The sequence below is a fragment of the Ochotona princeps genome, chromosome X (genome assembly GCF_030435755.1).
Source record: "Ochotona princeps isolate mOchPri1 chromosome X, mOchPri1.hap1, whole genome shotgun sequence".
Classification (NCBI taxonomy): Eukaryota; Metazoa; Chordata; class Mammalia; order Lagomorpha; family Ochotonidae; genus Ochotona; species Ochotona princeps.
Window position 1 is genome coordinate 74,233,370 of NC_080865.1, and position 17,672 is coordinate 74,251,041.

The window sequence follows — 17,672 nt, forward strand, 5'->3', positions numbered from 1 at the left end:
TTCCTTTTCCCTCACCCATAAATAACCTTATCAAGCACACACCATAGAACACTGACTGTAAGGAGTCTCTGCATTATAGCAAAGTAAGGATTGAGTATGAGATGCAACAGGTGCTTAATTATACAGAACAACAGCATATTGAGATCTGCATCTATTGAACACATCTGCGATGGTCAGCCGATTCAACATACACACATTAACTTGGTTTTTAAATTCACACTTGAGATCACGTAATCTGAAATGTGACTGAGTTACGTTTGAGAGGGAGGAAAAAAGAGGGGTGAACATAGCCTTGGATTTACTCAACTACTCAGCAGCAACATCATTTTGCTACGGACATAGAAGAAAATGGCGATGTTTATTTCCACGTTGAACAAATCATTAGTAGATAGGATAGGGGAGTGAGTGATGCCTCACAGAGGTCTAAATTCTGCACCTTGACAAAAGTCCCAGATTCTACTTCCTGGCTGCGTGAAATTCAGATCCTCTGGGAAAGACAGGGAGAGATTATCCACAAACCTATTGGAGGAAAGATAGCCTTTAAGTAATGACATTCCTGATGCAGTGATTCCTGGACTTGCTGCATATTACAATCTGAGGAAATTAGCACCTAAGGAGATTAGCACCTGCAGAGATATTTGAAAATCCTGATGCCTAGATTCATGCCATCCAATTAAATGAGAATGTCCAGATAGGACCCAGACATTAAAGTTTTGTATAGATCACCAGGTGATTCTTTTGTGCAGCAATGTCAGGAACCGCTACCCTACTATTTTCTCTCTTTACAAGCATTTCATTTAGCTAAATCTCCCAAGGTACCTTAAGAGCGAAGTGCTACTAGATCCCCATGTCACAGAAGGGCAAATGGAGCTTCAGAGAAACTAAATAAGTGGTCCAAAGTCTTAAAACTCTAAAATAATGTTTCTGGTATTTGAATATCTAGTTTGTTTACAGAGTCTAAGTGCTGAACCTCTCTTCAATAAAGTCCCTTTCAGGTTTTACTGTTTATTAGTCCTATTTCAACAAGTTGGATGCAGAAGAAACCTGTGTCAATACCATGAGAATTTACTAGGAATCTACTAGTAAATCTACTACTAATAAAGACATTGGGAGGAAATTTGGTGAAGGAATGCGCATGGGGACACTTTGTGCTATTTTTTGCAAGTACTTGTGAGCCTTCAAATGCTTTTATAAAGTTACACGAGGTGTCTAATTGTGAGCATGTTTGTGTTGATTATCTAAATAAGATATTTTAAAAGCATGGTCTTCTGAATTTAATCCAAAATTGTTCTTACTCAATGCAAATCCCAGGGTTGCAGTCCCACTCTGTGCCTCTAGGTGAACTCAAGCACGTATGGCTAACTTTTGAAAATTAAAATAGTTTACAGATAGCACTGGCTTGATTAATTCATTGCTTTTTGTAGTAAAGCTGAATTAGCCAAAGATGCTCAGATAAGTGTAGTGGGATAAAATCCAATGTATTTTGGGTTGCTTAGCGATTGGGTATCACCAGGAATAAACTCCGATATCAAAGCAGACCTGGAGAATCATGGGTGGGAAAGCAATAGTTACTCAAAGCAGGTGGGGTTATTGTGGTGTTTTACAATTGCTGTATGACCTTGGGAGAAACAGTGCTTTCTGTTAGCTTTGCAGCTGGCTTTACCAGTCTGTCTTCCCTGTCTGATTAATGGCAGGGTTACATTTTCTTAGTGCAAGCTGATTTTTATTCTCAGCCCCAAGCAAGTTTTGACTCTTTGGAACTTTTCGAAAGAGGGTAGGCCTGAGAAGAGCATTTGACATTCAAATCAATTATTGCTACTTTCACTACTTTTCAGCCCTGTCCGTAGACTATTTAATGGATGAATGCATGTCAAAAACAGGACAATCTGAAAAAGGTCTGTGTTTGAATTAGTAGTTCCATACCAATGTCAATTTCTAGGATTTTGACATGTGCTACGACTGTGTAAAATAAAGACATTGGGGGGAAATCTGGTGAAGGATCTGCATGAGAACACTTTGTGCTATTTTTGCAAATACTTTTGAGCTTTCAAATGCTTCAGTTTTTATAAAGTTATGCAAGGTATTTAATAGAGAGCATGTTTGTGTTGATTATCTAAATAGGATATTTAAAAGCATGGTCTTCTGAAAATAATTCAAAATTGTTTTTAATCAATGCTCTCTTACATATCCCTGGATTGGAATCTTGTGTATAAAAAGTGATGCCAGTCAACTTCCATGTCTACCAAGTACAAATCCTTTTAGGATTATAAAAATGGGATCAGTTTGTTCACCGACAAGATGCCATTTGAATAAAGTGTGGAAATATACATTAAATATCATCAGCAGGGAAAGTGGGAGAAAAGTTGTTGAGAAAAAAGGTTGTAGGAAGAACAGGAGGAAAGGCACGGAGTCATGAAGGTGGAGACCTAACAGGGAAACAGAACAGTTTGGTTGCGCTGATGGTTGGTATATAAGGGACAGGTGGTGAGTGAAGAACCTGGAAGGATGAGTTGGAGCTGGGATTGACAGACTAGATGTGATTCTCCTCCCTTTGAACTTGGGAGATTGGAACTTCCTTTGCACCAGTTATAAATCTCTGTTGAATTAGTTATCTGAATGCCTAACAACCATCACTTTCAATTCAAAGGGAAGAGAGTCACATCCAGAATCCAATGTCCTTGGGAAGATGGTCCAAGTTTGGTTCACCTGTGTAGCCTCTGTAGCACCTAGCTGTATGCGTCGCACTTGGTAACAGATGAATACATTTGACCTGAGGATAACGAATGCCTTACAAAGATGCAGTTGATACTGTCCCTCAAGAATATCTGAAGTCCCAAGATAAAGTAGGGAGAAGAAAGTAGCAAACAGAAAAGCACCAACATTTCTCTCTCAAGCTCTGTTTGTGTCTCTTTGGTGACTGTGTTTCATTATGCCTTGCCATCTTTCACATACGCCCCCCCGCCCTTGCCTCGAACCATGCCTCTGATGGCACTGTTTGAGGACAGAAAAATGTGTCTTGCTTTCATAACTGCAGCATTCTACTCATACTTCCCTCATTTGAGCTTTGCTGGAGGGTTGTAGGACTAGCTCATTTTGTCACCCCGTTGCACCTCAGGTCTCTGAATCATAGCACAAACATGGTTTTAGGAACAGCCTGGTGGTGCTAGGTAAGGAACTCCTCGTGAAGGAGATTGTCTTCAGGATTTGGATGAATTACTGGTACGAGTTCTCTGTGGGGATCTCTACCATTAGCCTGCTGGTGATTTTTTTTTTTCCCTCCTTTACCTCTTCAGAGAAATGTTCTGTTGCTCACCACTTCAGATGGTTGGGTGTGGAGACTGGGGCACTTTTGTTCCTGACAACCTCATTATGTGGTTATCAGGAGCAGACACTGCCCAGGTTGTCACGACAACCAGCAATGACTCAAAGCTTCCCTGAAAGGTCTGTATCTCTGGCAAATAATCAGCCTTTAGCTCTCTCTCAGCAGATGCTGAACTGAGCAGCCAATCACAGGTGAGCTGGGAAAGCATGACATCATGTCCAGCCAGTCCAAAAAATAATAATAAAAAGATTTTTAAAAAATTTTCCCTGGTTAATTTTTGTCTCCTGGATTTTGTTCTACACTTTCATTCCTAGCAAAATGGGGAAAGCAGTGAAGCCAACTTTGCAAATTTAATTCACTCCGCAGTTTGACTTAGGTTCCAGCAGTGCAGTGATTGGGAGTGTGTTGGGAAGGAATGTATAATGCGATCCACTTGGGAGAAAAATCAAACAGAGCATCAGCTCAATTAAATAATGTGGTTTGATATGTAGGACCATGGTGGAAACAGGGCTAATTAAAACCAAGTCAGAAGAGAGGAACTTCCTAATTCTCTTATTAATTCACCCAGAGCCACCTAGATTTAATTGTCTTCTGTTTTCCCTTTGCTAACTCCCTAGTGGAAGGAGAGAGGGCAGAAGCTGTGGGCTTCAGAAAGCTCCTAGGTTCTGGAGGGCAGGTTTCTAATGGGGGCTAATTATAGTAAAGGAGGGTTGGGAGAGACACTCCATTCCCAAGCTCCCAATACTTAGGAAGTGTATGTAAATGGCGACTCATCAAGTCCGTTAAGGAGAATGACAGCCCGGAAATCAGTGAAGTCCACTTTTGTTCCACTTGAATGCGTACAGCAGTTCAATAAGATAGGCAAATTTGGCAGAGGAGAAAACTAAGGTCCAGGGAAATCCCAGTCTTTTTCTCAATGTTATCTCTTTAGAGACTGGACTGAATTTGAGTCTCCTGATTTTCTTGCCAGAATTTAGGGGCCTGTGAGAGCATGGTGGTTTCCTAGTCATTAGCTTTGTTCTTTCCCAAGCGTTTGGTTTCAGGAACTCTTTGCGGAGTAAACAATCCGCAATACTGCCTACTACAGGAAAACTGCATCCCTTAATGATGAGAGTAGGGAGGCTGGACGCAAGGGGCCCACTAGAACTAGACCGCAGTGATGACAACAGGTTACAGTGAACAAGCTGCCGGTGAAGGAACAGCGCGCACTGTGCTTCCAGCTAATGCTTATGCAGCAGCAGCCAAGCTATGTCCTATTATAGAAAGAGCAGGGAGTTTTGAAAATGTGCAGCTGCCATTGCAAAAGATGTAAAAACCACACAACTCCAGAGTTCACTACTAGAAGCGATTTCTAGATATGGGATTTGAGAGGGAAATGAAAAGAGAGCCAGGAAATCCAGGTTGCTTCTGTGGAATAACACATGACAATTCTGCAAGCAGTGTCAGCCTAAGCCTGGCTAGCAAAAGTTTAGCCTTGACTGCAACCCCTGAGCCACTGAGCTGTCATTCAAACCTCAGCAGAGGTGCTTTGTTTTCCATCTGTTTTTGTCTTACCTCAAAGAGGTTCCCTCTAAAAAAAATATTTATTTATTTGCAAGGCAGAGTTAGCAAGAAAGAGAACTAGAGCAAGAGCGAGAGAGAGAGATTTTCCATTGCTGGCCCGGGACTCCTTCTGGGCCTCCCACCTGGGAACAAGTGTCCAAGCAAATGGGATGTCTTCTGCTGCTTTCCCAAGCACATTAACAGGAAGCTGGATTGGAAGCGGGGGAGCCAGGACTCATACCAGCACGCATATAGGATGTTGGTGTTTCAGGCAGCAGCTTTACCTCCTGTGCCACAATGCCAATCCTATATATTTCTGTTTTTAGTGGTGTTTCCTACAATCAGTATAGTGTATGTGTTTACTGTAAAAAAAAATTTAAAAATTATTGTACAAACAATAAAGAAGTCTAGATGCTCATCAAATTGTGGTGGCATGTGTTCTGGTAACCTGATACTAAATTAAAATATCATAAGTTGAAATGCGTTTAATTTTCCTGACCTACTGATCACCCTAACTTAGCAACACAGTACCCTCCTCAAAGTTTTCTTCTCATGGCCACTGAACTGACTCTGAGCTGCACCTGCTGCTGTTCAGCATCCCAATGTCAGAGAGGCCCATACTGCATATCGCCAGCCGAAGAAATGACCAAAATTCCAAATCTAAAGCCTTGTTTCTATAGACTGTGTGTCAGTTTCTCACCATTGAAAAGTTGAAAAATCATTTAAGCTAAATTTTTGTATTCTGGGGACCTCACAGAGAAAATATTTAGTGCCTCCCACCCCTCATACATACTCAGAGCTCGTTCCTGTCTCCATTCCCACAGTTATCCTATAAACAGTTTGGTGTGTACAATTCAAGCTTAAATGCACACCTAATGTAATATTTTTAGCCAAAATAAATCCTAGCACACATGGTATTCTGTAATACTTTTCACTAAAAGAATATGTCAAGATATGTTTCTATTCAGGTATGTCAGGATCTATTGTTGATTATTTTTAGCTGATTCAAAATGTTCCAAAGTACATATTGCCATAATTTCTTTAATAATCACAATAATTCTGAAGTTGATAGATGTGTCTATGATCTTGATGGTGGTGATAGTTTCATGAGTGTATACTTACCCCCAACTTCATGAAGTCATATACATTAGATATACACAACATTTTGCAAGGCAGTATCATACTTCAACAAATTTGCAAGAAACAGTAATACTGTTATTGAGGTATATGTAAGCTAGTCTTTGTATATTTCATTCTTATGTAAGAATCAGCAGTGAACATTCTTGATTGCATCTTGGCATCTTTCGATGAATTTATGCTTAAGCAAATTCCTTAAGCTGGAATTGCTTGATCAGTCTTCAAAATATAATATTTCATGGGTATCATCCACTTCCACTACCCAAAGTTTGTACCCTTACAGCTTTCCAATCATGAAAGTGACCAATGTTTCTTTTATTCATGATGTGACTGGAACCATTAGAAGATAATCGTATTAATTTTACCTATGTTACCACATGTCTCTCACCTCCCATGTGAATCAAGAAGACAGTGCATTGGTGGGACACAAAGGGGAACCACAAACCAAGCTGCCAAATAAGTGATAAAAAGGACATAGAATGGGCCCGTCGGCGTGGCCTAGCGGCTAAAATCCTCGCCCTGAACGCGCCGGGATCCCATATGGGCGCCGGTTCTAATCCCGGCAGCTCCACTTCCCATCCAGCTCCCTGCTTGTGGCCTGGGAAAGCAGTTGAGGACAGCCCAAAGTCTTGGGTTCCTGCACCCACGTGGGAGACCTGGAGGAGGTTCCAGGTTCCTGGCTTTGGATCAGCGCAGCACCAGCCGTTGCGGCTCACTTGGGGAGTGAATCATTGGATGGAAGATCTTCCTCTCTGTCTCTCCTCCTCTATGTATATCCGCCTTTCAAAAATAAATTTAAAAAAAAAGGACATAGAACTATGACTGGTAGACCTGGCTCCTAGAATTACCTTCATGAGGCAGTATACAGCTATCTTCAAACCCAGGGGCCTGCTTTCCCTTATCTGTGCAGTGTGGATCACAACAATTCCTGCAATACTCTTGTGGCTATTGTGAGGATCAAATGGTGAGATACAACAGTGTTTTGTAATCTGGGAAATAGGATACACACATCCGAAAGTTATTATGGTGATGTTATTATATCCTTAAATCAATGAGCTCCCAATCAAGGGAGCATGGAATGATGGGAATTGAGTAGAAAAAATTACACAGATAAAATGTTGAAGCTGTTTCAACCTAGAATCCCTTCCCTGGAAGTTCCCATGCAATTGCCCTATATTCTTGGAGGGGAAAAAAAAGCACACATTAATAATAATAAAGACTGCTTTTGGGGATCACGAATAATATAAGCTATCACTCTCAGGATGACTCAAATCTTTTGTGCTTGCTTTTGTCCTACATCCAGTCTTCTATCAATGATATCATTATGCTTTAACTTGTCAAGCTCCTAAGAGAATTTTGGTGTCTTCCTAGTTTCTGTATTCACCAGGAGAGAAGAAATACATACATGAAACATTTAAGTAACCATATATGCTGGCAGCATAAACAGTTCTGTGTCATGACCAAGCTGTATGGGAAGTTTAGAGCGAAATCAAATACCTCTTAATTACCACTTGAATGAGTAGCCCAAAAGCCAAAGCTAAATTGTTTCCCAGGAAAATTCAGTTTTATCTTTCTATTACTTTATAAAATTTCTTGTTTAAAAGAATTCAAATAAATATTTTACAAATCACAGACATTAAATTGAGTAAATTACATTCATTTAGATGAATGATGTTTTTAGGTTACTTTTTCAATGATGTTTGCAAAATCAATGTGGTATGGATACTCTTTTTAACTCAATTAAAGTAATATTTGTAAAATCACTGGAAAAAAGTACTACCCTGATTTCAACATGTTAATCAAGGATTCGAGAAGAAAAGTGCAAGGTATTTTTGCATTAAAAGATAAATACCATGCAAAAATCATTACTTAAAAGTTCCTGATTTTCAGGGGATAAGCATTGGGCACAAAGGTTAAGTTCCGGTTTGAGATTTCCACATCATATGTTGGAATCCTTGAGTTTATGCTCCAGCTTTGCTCTTCATTACAGCTTCCTTTCTGTGCACAACCTGGGAAGCAACAGGTGATTAGCTGCTTGGATCCCTGCTGTCTTCCAAGGAGATTCCCATTGAATTCAGGCTTCCTGGATTTGGCCTGGCCCACAGCCTTGGGTGTTTCTTGCACTGAGGAGTGAATAATTGGGTGGATGATTTATGTGTCTCTTCTCTCCATCTTCTCACCCCTGTGTGTGTGTGTGTGTGTGTGTGTGTGTGTGTGTGTAAAAGAATGTTTATGGAACATGAAATCCAAAGAAAAAATATTTTAAAATCTTGATTCTTAAAACCAGCAATCTTGAAGCAGGTATTGTGATGCAGTGGGTTAAACTGCTGCTTGCAATGCCACATCCCCTGAGTGCCAGCAGGAGCCCCAGTTCTGTCACTTCCAATCTAACTTCCTATTAATTTGCCCAGAAAGGCAGTGGATGATCACCCAAGTGTTTGTGTTCCTGCCACTCCCATGGAAAACCACAGTGGAGTTCCTGGCTCCTAGCTTCCGCCTGGCCCAGCTCTGGCTGTTGCTGGGATTTATGGAGTGAACCAGTAGATAGAAGTGCTCTCTCTCTCTCTCTCTGTCTCTTTCTGTGTCTTTCCATCACTCTGAATTTCAAATAAGTGAATAGATCTATTTTTAAAATGTTCATGAAAAAACTGAACAAAAGGATACATTTTTAAATAATCTTGTTTAGAATCTGGTTTCTTAAAACAAGCATGCATTTTTGTGATTTTATTTTATTATTTCTTATATCCTGTATTTTTAACATGTAATGATTGCATTTATGGGGCACAGTAGGATATTTAAAGATATTCGCACAATGTGTGCCGATGAAATCACAGCAATTAGCCATTCATAGTATCATGTCTTTATGTTTGGCGCCTTCTGGATCTTCTCTGCTAATTTTTCTAAATGTATAATAGGGTATTGCAAATTGTAGCCACGCCACTGTGCTGTGGAATACTAGGATCTGTTCTTTCCACCTGTGTTTTCAGGCCCAACAGCTAACTTACTTCTACCCACCCCCACACTGTTCTCAACTTCTAGTAACCACAATTCTACATTCAATTTGCTTCATTTTTAAAGTTTCCACTTATGAGAGAGAACATGTGGCATGTGTCTTTCTGTGCCTGGCTCATTTTACTTAACATAATAACCTCTGGTTCCATCCATGTGACTTCAAATATTTTATTGTCCTTTATGACTCAATCTCCCATTGTGTGGATATACAACATTTTCTTTATCTATTCATCTGTTAATGGTACCTAGGTTGATTTTATAACTTGGCTATTAAGACTTTCTGCAGTGAATGTAGAAGTGCAGGTCTTTCTTTTATATTTGACTTCATTTGCTTTTTTTGGTTTTTTGAATGATTGGCTTCATTTTTATTTGAAAGTCAACCATTTTGACCATTCAATATGTAAAGAGATATTTGTCTTTATAAAAATTTGAAAGTGGGGGGGAAATCATAATCTTAATGCTTTAAGCAGACTATAATTTTATGACTTTTTCTGTGTAGGCATATCTGACATGGTTTTAATTCAAATGGCCTTAACTATTTGTTTTACATGACCTTTTTAAAATGACAATTTACCATTTCCTTTCAGGGCTTTGCCATAATTTAGATAATGTAGCCAAACCCTGGAGAGTTTAGATTTGGTTATTTATATAGCAAGGGATGATCTGAGATTTTTGAAGGCTTTGAGCACCTGCAGAAGAGAACCTTATCCTGAAAACCAGAGAAGCTATTCAAGATTTGGGGAAAGGATGGAGAGGGAGAGTCTCATTTTAATGAGAAAAAAAAACGTATTTGAGGTATATACATGCTCATTCACTGGAATAAAAACATATTCATTCTTTTTCTGTATTATTCTGTGTGTTTTGCAATGTGCTGTTTCGTGTGCAGAACACTAGCTTCCTGATGGAAATTGCCGTCTCTGAACCCCGCTGCTGAGTCTGCTTCTCAGAGTTTTCAGTGTGCTCTCAGACTTCCACTATGTCACCTGCTTGCCTGACAGGTGGTGTCCCAAATCCAAACCATTCTCCCCTTAGGAAGCATGCCCCTGTTGTAGCTTGCCTAGATTTCCTGCTCTGAAAAATTCATCTGAACTCTCAGTCTCCTTGGGGGTCAATTAGGGAAAATATTAACGCTCCCACCCCCTGCTTCTTATCCAGGGCTCCTCATTTCTCTGTATGGCCACATCTTTGTCTAGACAACCCTTACTGTGTAGAAGTTTCCATCTCCTTTCCCTCTCCCTCTCCTTGTCCCCTCCCCTTCAGTCTCTTCCCCCCTCTTCACCTCCTCCCAGGCGCTTCCTGCCTGGAAACAAAAGATTGGTCCCCAGTAGCCCACTCAGGGCGATTTTAGTTTTATGCTCACCATCTGATTGGTCTAGGTACGGTGCAGAGCCCAGGTGACGTCATACCAGAGAAGGGCTAGGGAGCGGTTGCCGAGCAGGAGCTGTACCACGGGCGGGCAGCTGTGGCCGGGGAGCCGCCAGGGATCGTGCACCACTGGGCCGCAAGCTTCTCCCCGCCAGGAGCAAGTGTGCGGGGGTGGGAGAAGAGCCGGGGCGCACAGTGAGCTGGGCCCAGGGCTGCGGCTGCGGCTGCGGAGCTGCGGCTCCCCAGCCCTGGCAGCCAGAGCGCTCCGAGGTAGAGCAAAGGTCTTTGACAGGGTGGCTGAACCGTGGCAGGTAAATCCCGCGACTCCCGGGCCCCCTGGGCTGGCTCGGGCGGGAGGGGGGACAGCCGGGCCGCTCTGAGGATGCTGGACAGATGGTCTGCCTTTTTCCAGGCTCCCCTCCCGCTCCCGCGACGCCCCCTGCCTGGAGTCTCCTACGTGGCCCAGAGCGCAGTTTGCATGATCCTAGTTCGTGAACGTGGACAAGTGGGTGTGTCCGGGGCCATTCCCTGAGGGCCTGGGCTTTTTCGCTTGGTCAAACCCTTATAGTGGCTTACTGGGGCCTGGGCTGCTTGAGACAAAATCTGCTCTAAAAGCTACGTCAGCCTGTAAGTCTTTACCTTCTTCCCGCACTCCCCTTCCCAGCCACAGCAGCCCTGACAGCCACTTCCCCACACCCAACACCATGGAAGGGGAGGGGGTGTGGCCACCCTCAGGCCAAGTCCGGAGCAGAAGAGTCAGAGGAGCGCACAGAAAAAGTGACGATTTTCGTAAACCTGTGCCTTTGCCCGTTGGTTTTATTTGTCATGATCCCTCGCCTCCTCTCTCTCTCTCTCTCTCTCTCTCTCTCTCTCTCTCTCTCTCTCTCTCTTTCTGATGAGGGGATAGTGATGACATGAGGACTCTTCATCTTGTTTGGGCAGTAAAGTGATGCAATAAACATCCCTAAAAAAAAAAAATTAAGGTCCCTTGACTGGCCCCTCTCTTTGTTTGGGGAACAAGGTCCTTGGATCCACTGTCCCCCCTTCACCCCTCCCCCCCCAGCCTGGTCTCCTCAATTCACAGGGAGCACTGCCCTCAGCTCTCAGTTTGTAAACCGGCTCCAGCAATGTTGGATGTTGTCAATGCACTTTGGGGCTACCTGGATATTTTTCGGTTCTTCCTCCAACAGGCTTCCCTTCATTGGTGTTGGTTGATGGGTTGGCTGGGAGTATCCATGGGGAGGATAGTTTTCCCCAGGAGAGAGTCTGAGGCCCTACTGGTGTTTTGTTTGCTTGTTTGTTTTGTGCTCCATCACCACCCCATTCCCCCTTCCAGAATCCTGTTCCCAATTCTGGACTGGCAGGTTCAGGACTGTGGGCCATAGAAGAGGAAGAGAAGGGTGAGTGGTTTGGTTTTGGGAAGCATGATGGGGGCGGTTGTAGAGCGATGCTCCCCAAAGGCCTTCAGCAGGGAAGACTTTAGCCATTTGAGTCTTGCTCCCCTCATGGTTTTGCAGACTCAGATCCAGGCCAACTGTCAGACTGACTGAGGTGTTGGAACAGAAGGAGGTCCATTCCTGTTGGTGACAACTCTGTGGCCCTGTTCTGGGATGAGCGTGGTGTAAAGGTCAGTGTGGTTCTCACTAAGGCATTGACAAAGTCAAAACTGGGCAGGATCTGTGAGCTGGTGTTTGGAGCCTCCAGTCAGGGGAACATTTGGGCAAAAGGACCAAATATGGTTATGGATGTGTGGCCAACAGGCTGGGCCTGAGAGACAGCCGTGCAAAGCTTGCTTTCTGCACTCTAATGTCATGCCCTCCATCTCCATGCAAGAAGCATGATGGGAAGAGACTGGGCTGTATGTGAGGTACAACTCAACAGCTGAGAATGCGAAGGCCAGCAAGACCTTGGCATGGTGAAGAATAGGCCCTCCTGGCCCTCATATAGGCAAGGAAACCTTGGAGCAGAGACCTAAGCACAAAAAGGTTCCTGTGTAATGGGAGCAGAGGGGCGGGGGCCACAACACCCCGTGAACATTGTCACTAGCCGGACATTTCCATAGGTGACAGACTTTTCTGGCCACATGTAGAAATGATTTACAGAGTGAACAGATTTGCTGAGGTCTTCAGGGGAGGCAACGGGGGGCGGTGGCTGTGACAGGTGAGGTAAACGAGGAATACACGCAGAAACAGGGAAGCCGTGCCATTAGACATCGTAATACCACATGAGATGGCGTAGTGAGAAGGTGGAGAAGGAGAAAAAGCAGGGACATGTGTAAAGCCATCAGCTCTCCCTGCAAAGCGCAGAATCCTGGTAGGATGGGGGAGTTTGGGTGAAAGAGGTAACTACTATGGTCCAGCTAAGAATGAAGGGGTGAGAGCTATCTATTTAGGAACTCAGTAGCCTTCCCACTGGTCTAAGCAAGGGACAGAGAAGAAATTTGTTGAGCAGCTCTCTCATCCAACCAGCTCTTTCCTCCTGGGTTAGGAGAAGGTGACTGGTGGGGGTGGGGGAACAGTGGGAGCAGAGGACAGATGCTTCTGGCCTGGATGGGTTGAGTGTTTTATATAAGCAGAATAGGACAAGGTGTGACACCTCCTGCTGAAAAATAAATAAATAAATAAATAAATAGAAAAAAAAATAGCCCTCTCTCTCAGGGGCCCAGAGTGTTGGGAGATGGCAGAAAAGCTCTACCCTGGAAGGTAAGTGCACCTGCATCTGGGGAGCTCAGCTGTGCGGCTGGCCCGCTGCTATCCTTTCACCCTCAATCTTCTGCATGAGTCAGACTAGACGTTTCCCTCCACAGGACCCAGGTGGATTTGCCTGCCAACATAACACTACACAGATTCTCCAGCAGGGGGCAGAAATGAGCGTGCAATGGAACTAGGGACCTGAGTCCTCCATTTCAGGTGTGAGGCCCAGGGCTCAGACCACTTAACAGCCATACATTTAGGAATGCTGGAGAACCAGACGAATCTCCAGGTCTGGCAGTCTGTTCATTCTGTTTCCTTTCCTCCCAAAAATGCGTTGCTTCCTACTTCGCTCTGCAGCTTTGGAAGGAATTTGCATTTACATAGGCGGTGATTACTTTAGTCACTAATACACGCAGCCTAACTGGAGTTTAATTGGAAATGTTAATCAATGCAATAGATCCGTGTCTGATTTGCACATTCGGTCGATTATTTGCAAGTTGGGGCAATCTGCACTGTACCCAGGGGATGCAATGAGGGTCAAAACCATGCAGCTGCAGCTGAGCCTGGTCGTAAGGAAGCAATATGGGGGAGGTGGAATATGAAGACTTGAAAAGACACAAACAGTTTACTGTGGAGAGAGGAAACCATTACAAAAATCTAGTTTCTACGAGGTTTGATCACTGAGGTGGAGTAGAATGGCCTTAGAACCATTCAGTGCAGTGGGATGCTTGGGATTTTCTGTGAAATGAAAAGGGGCTAGATATGTAGGAGGGAGTTTTTAGGGGCCAGTGGAATGGGAACAAAGGTAGAACAAACCCTGAGTTAGAAGTCGGGCTGATTTGGGTACATACATCCATCTCTGGCCTCAGTTTTCTTGTTATTCAAAGGAAGGAATCAGACCAAGTGTCTTCTCGAATGTTAACGGCATTTTAGAAAACTCATTCATTTATTCTGTGTAGTGAAAGCAGGTCCACCACAGCGTAGCTTTCTACACCCTCCTCCAAAAATGTGCCTTCTATTGTGTGTTCCCTTTTGTAGGCCCTCTAATTTGCCCAGGGGAGAAGGGAGGAAAACAAGACAAAGCTAACAACGCCACAGTCACTGTGCACAGTTCATCTTTTTTGGCCATGTGGCTTTACTTTTATGTGAATGGGGACTTGAGATAAAAAGACAAGTCCAAGCTGATGATCTTTTACAGACCCAAGGGATAACCAGTTTCTTGAAAAGCTCTGCACCTGTGTGTGTGTGTGTCTGTCTTATAGATTCCCAGGAAATGAGCTGCTAGTAGATATTCACTAGCAGCCCTTACCCTCTAAGTCAATGTGAAAACTGGCATGACATGGGAGGAATGTGATGGGAGATCCTGGCTTAGGATCTTTCTATCCTATTTCCCTCTGAGCCCAGTGGACTCTAAAATTCTGTAGCCTAAACACTGTTCCAAACCATCAGCACAATAGCCCCCTCTAGTGACCATAATAGGGATACCCTTGTCAGAACTAATGTATCCCATGGCACCAGATGCCCTAGTACACCCTGTTTGTCCTGGTAGAGAAGGGTTCCAGTCCTTTCAACCAAATTGAAGGAAACATTCAGGCAACTTATGCCTCCTGAAAATGTTTCTTCTTAAAGATTTATTTATTTTTGTTGGAAAATCAGATATACAGAGAGAAGGAAATGCCGAGAGAAAGATCTTTCATCCACTGGTTCACTCCCTGAGTGGCTGCAAGTGTTGGGGCTGAGCCAATCCGAAGCCAGGAGGCAGAAACTTCATCTGGGTCTTCCATGCAGGTGCAGAATCCCAAGGCTTTGGGCTGTCCTTGACTGCTTTCCCAGGCCACAAACAGGGAGCTGGAACGGAAGCGGTGCCACTGGGACACGACCTGGCTTCGATATGGGATCCATACGCATACAAGGCTAGGAACTTAGCTACTAGGGCCCATTGAAAGTGTTTATCTCATAGGGTGAGTACAGAGACAAAGTCATTCCCTCATCTTTGAGTCATTTCCTTCTTTGAACCTGAAAAAGATTCCACAACTCCTCTCCCAGGCATCTTTAATGCTGGGCAAGGCACTTGCTATGGGAGAGTTCCGTGGGAGAGAGAAGAGTTTTCCACAGCTTTCCTACATCTCCACCCAGAGGACTCAGTCCTCATCCCTGGATGCACACACGGATCCCTGTCCCAGGCTACTACAGGAGGCTGAGGCACAGGCGCACAGCATGACAATTCAGATGCTCAATGCAGCACTGTTTCCTACTCCCGTGCTTGGGAGCTGCCTCTCCAGCCAGACCTCAGCCCCAAGGATGGGCAGGGGACTTTTCACGGTGTTGTCCTTGCTAGCCTCTAAAAACTCCACTCCCTCTCTGGGGCTTTGGCAGCCTGTACTCCTATCCTCCTTAGCACCCTCTGGCAGAGTGAGCTCATGCGGGGAGGGATGGAGGCTGGTATACCACTCAGTGGTGCAGTGGGTGGGATCTGGAAAAGCTGCTTTGAGTGTACGTGTGGGAAGCACACAGGGAATGCCAGGGACACTGGGGGGGACAGACGTGTCTTGGAATCTTGCCCAAAGCAAGAGGCACACCCAGGGTATGACTTAGTGTTTTATTCCAGAAGGGGGAACTGGAGACCACGGAGCTATTCTTGGCTCCCCAAGGTTTCCATTTTACTAGCTATGCCTTTTAATATCTATCCATAGCTCTTTTTGGGTGAGGACCCTGTGCATTCTGCTGTGCTTGTATGCTAGTGAAATAGGTCACCTGGATACTGCCAGATTGGGAATTACTGCTTTCTTTGAGGATAAACCCCGCGGATGGAGGAGGGCAGCAGATAGGAAGGGCTGCCGAGTTTTGCCTCCCACAAGGGGAGGCTCAGCCTCTGCCCTTGTGAGCCTCAACTGCTTTTGGGAAAAGGCAGAAAATTGATGGTTTAAAGAGTCCCTGTCTCCTTCAGGGTTAGACAGGGAATACTCTGTAGGGAATAGAGGGTTAATGATCACCAAAGCAACAACAACAACCTGTGTATTCACCTTAGGACATCTAGGCAAGACTGTGGTGGGTATCCCTGGAGGCACAATCCACTTGTGACTGGAAGTGGAGCCCCTCAGCAGTTGTGAGATGACAGCAAAATAAGGGACCTCAGGGGTGCTGTTAATTTGAGAGACAGATGTTTCCCCCCTTCTTCTGATGAGAGAGGTTGATGGCAAGCAGTGTGGAAGTGGAGGTAGAGGTTTGTAGTTGAGGGATAAAATGAGCTATATAGCAGTGCCAGGCCATCTGAGTCTATTAAATTGACATGCATCTCTGTTTCCTAGTACATACTGGATTCTAACGCTTCCTGTAATTATTTAAAACTCTCCAAAGTTATGTGGATTATGAGGACACTCACTTTGTCTTATTTAATTTTTTTTCCTTCCCATACCTTTCTCATGTCCCAGTCAGCAGGTGTGCAGAGTGGGGAAATTCCCACTTCAGTGCTCTTTCTGGAATCCTACAAATCAGTGTTGTTTTTATTTTTTTTAAAGCTTTTCTAGCCTCCGTCAGTGATTTTATACAACTTACTATGGTGTATGTGTGTGTGTGAGACCTTCAGGGGGTTGGATGAGGGAGTAGTAACAGGTGAGATAAGAGGATTCCTCTCCCCACAATGCTTCTCTTGGCAGGTTTCCCCCAAGAAAGAGCAGCTGAGCTCTTGCATCTGTGGCAGCTGGTGTGCCCAGCAGAGTCCATCAGAGCTGAAGGCAGTCCGGCCCTTGCTCATGGGTAACACACACTTGTGCTGAGGTCCTGCAGCTGTGGCGGGGTGAGGTGAGTAACGAATGCCAGGGCAGAGAGTTAGGAATCTCCAAGTCCAGGTAAATGCCGCCCTTCCGCCAGGGATCCTGACATCAAAAACTCTGCTCAGGCCTCCTCAGCAAAACCTCAAGGACATAGCCCCTACTTTCTGCTGCATTTCACCCTACAAAGATGCCCTTGACTGCCTGATTCCCCCATCTCGAATACAGGAATGACAGCCTTGACCTACATCTCAGGGTGAAGAGGAAAAACAACATAACAATCATTGCCAAGTCCTTTGCAAATGTCAAGCACCATTGAAGGAGCTTCAGTGTAACACAGACATGCTTCCCATCAAGCTGTCGTTTCCTTTTCTCCTCTTTTCCTGATACCTAAGTGGCATTTTAACCACATGCCACAAGTTTACCGATCATTTCCTGTGATTTCTAATGCCCTGTGTTTTTACCTGCCTATTCAAGGTGTACCCCTACTCCCGCAATCTATCCCTGTTTCTGGACCTGGAAGGGTTAGTTTCAGCCTTCTGGAACTTTCCTTTTACTAATCCTTCACTAAAGCAAGGAACAGTGCATATCCTTGTTCTTCCGTAACACTTGAGTCTTTAGCATGTGTGACAGCGCGCATTTTTTCTACTGACTCAAATAATTCTCACAGGGTCTCCAGAGTGTTCATCTTCACAGATAAATGAGACTGTACACTCTTTTTTGGGAAGGACTAGACCTTACAGGTCTCTAGTCCCCCTTCCACATTCCTGACAGGTCACTGGCAGCTTTGCAAGTTGGACTTCTTCCTCTCCCTCTGCATTTTTTGCAATT

At 44.2% G+C, this 17,672-nt stretch overlaps 1 protein-coding gene across 2 annotated transcripts in view; it reads left to right on the forward strand.

The window, feature by feature from the left end:
* The window catches only part of PAK3 (p21 (RAC1) activated kinase 3), a 276,680-nt gene that overhangs the window by 140,379 nt on the left and 118,629 nt on the right, over positions 1–17,672 (forward strand). Inside the window, exon 1 of one of the 2 annotated variants that reach the window (XM_004590198.2) lies at positions 16,772–16,872. The exons of the other annotated variant lie outside the window; for it this stretch is intronic. The gene's annotated coding sequence lies outside the window, so the exon portion shown is untranslated. Of the gene's footprint in view, positions 1–16,771; positions 16,873–17,672 lie in introns of those variants that run through there. 2 annotated transcript variants of the gene reach the window in all.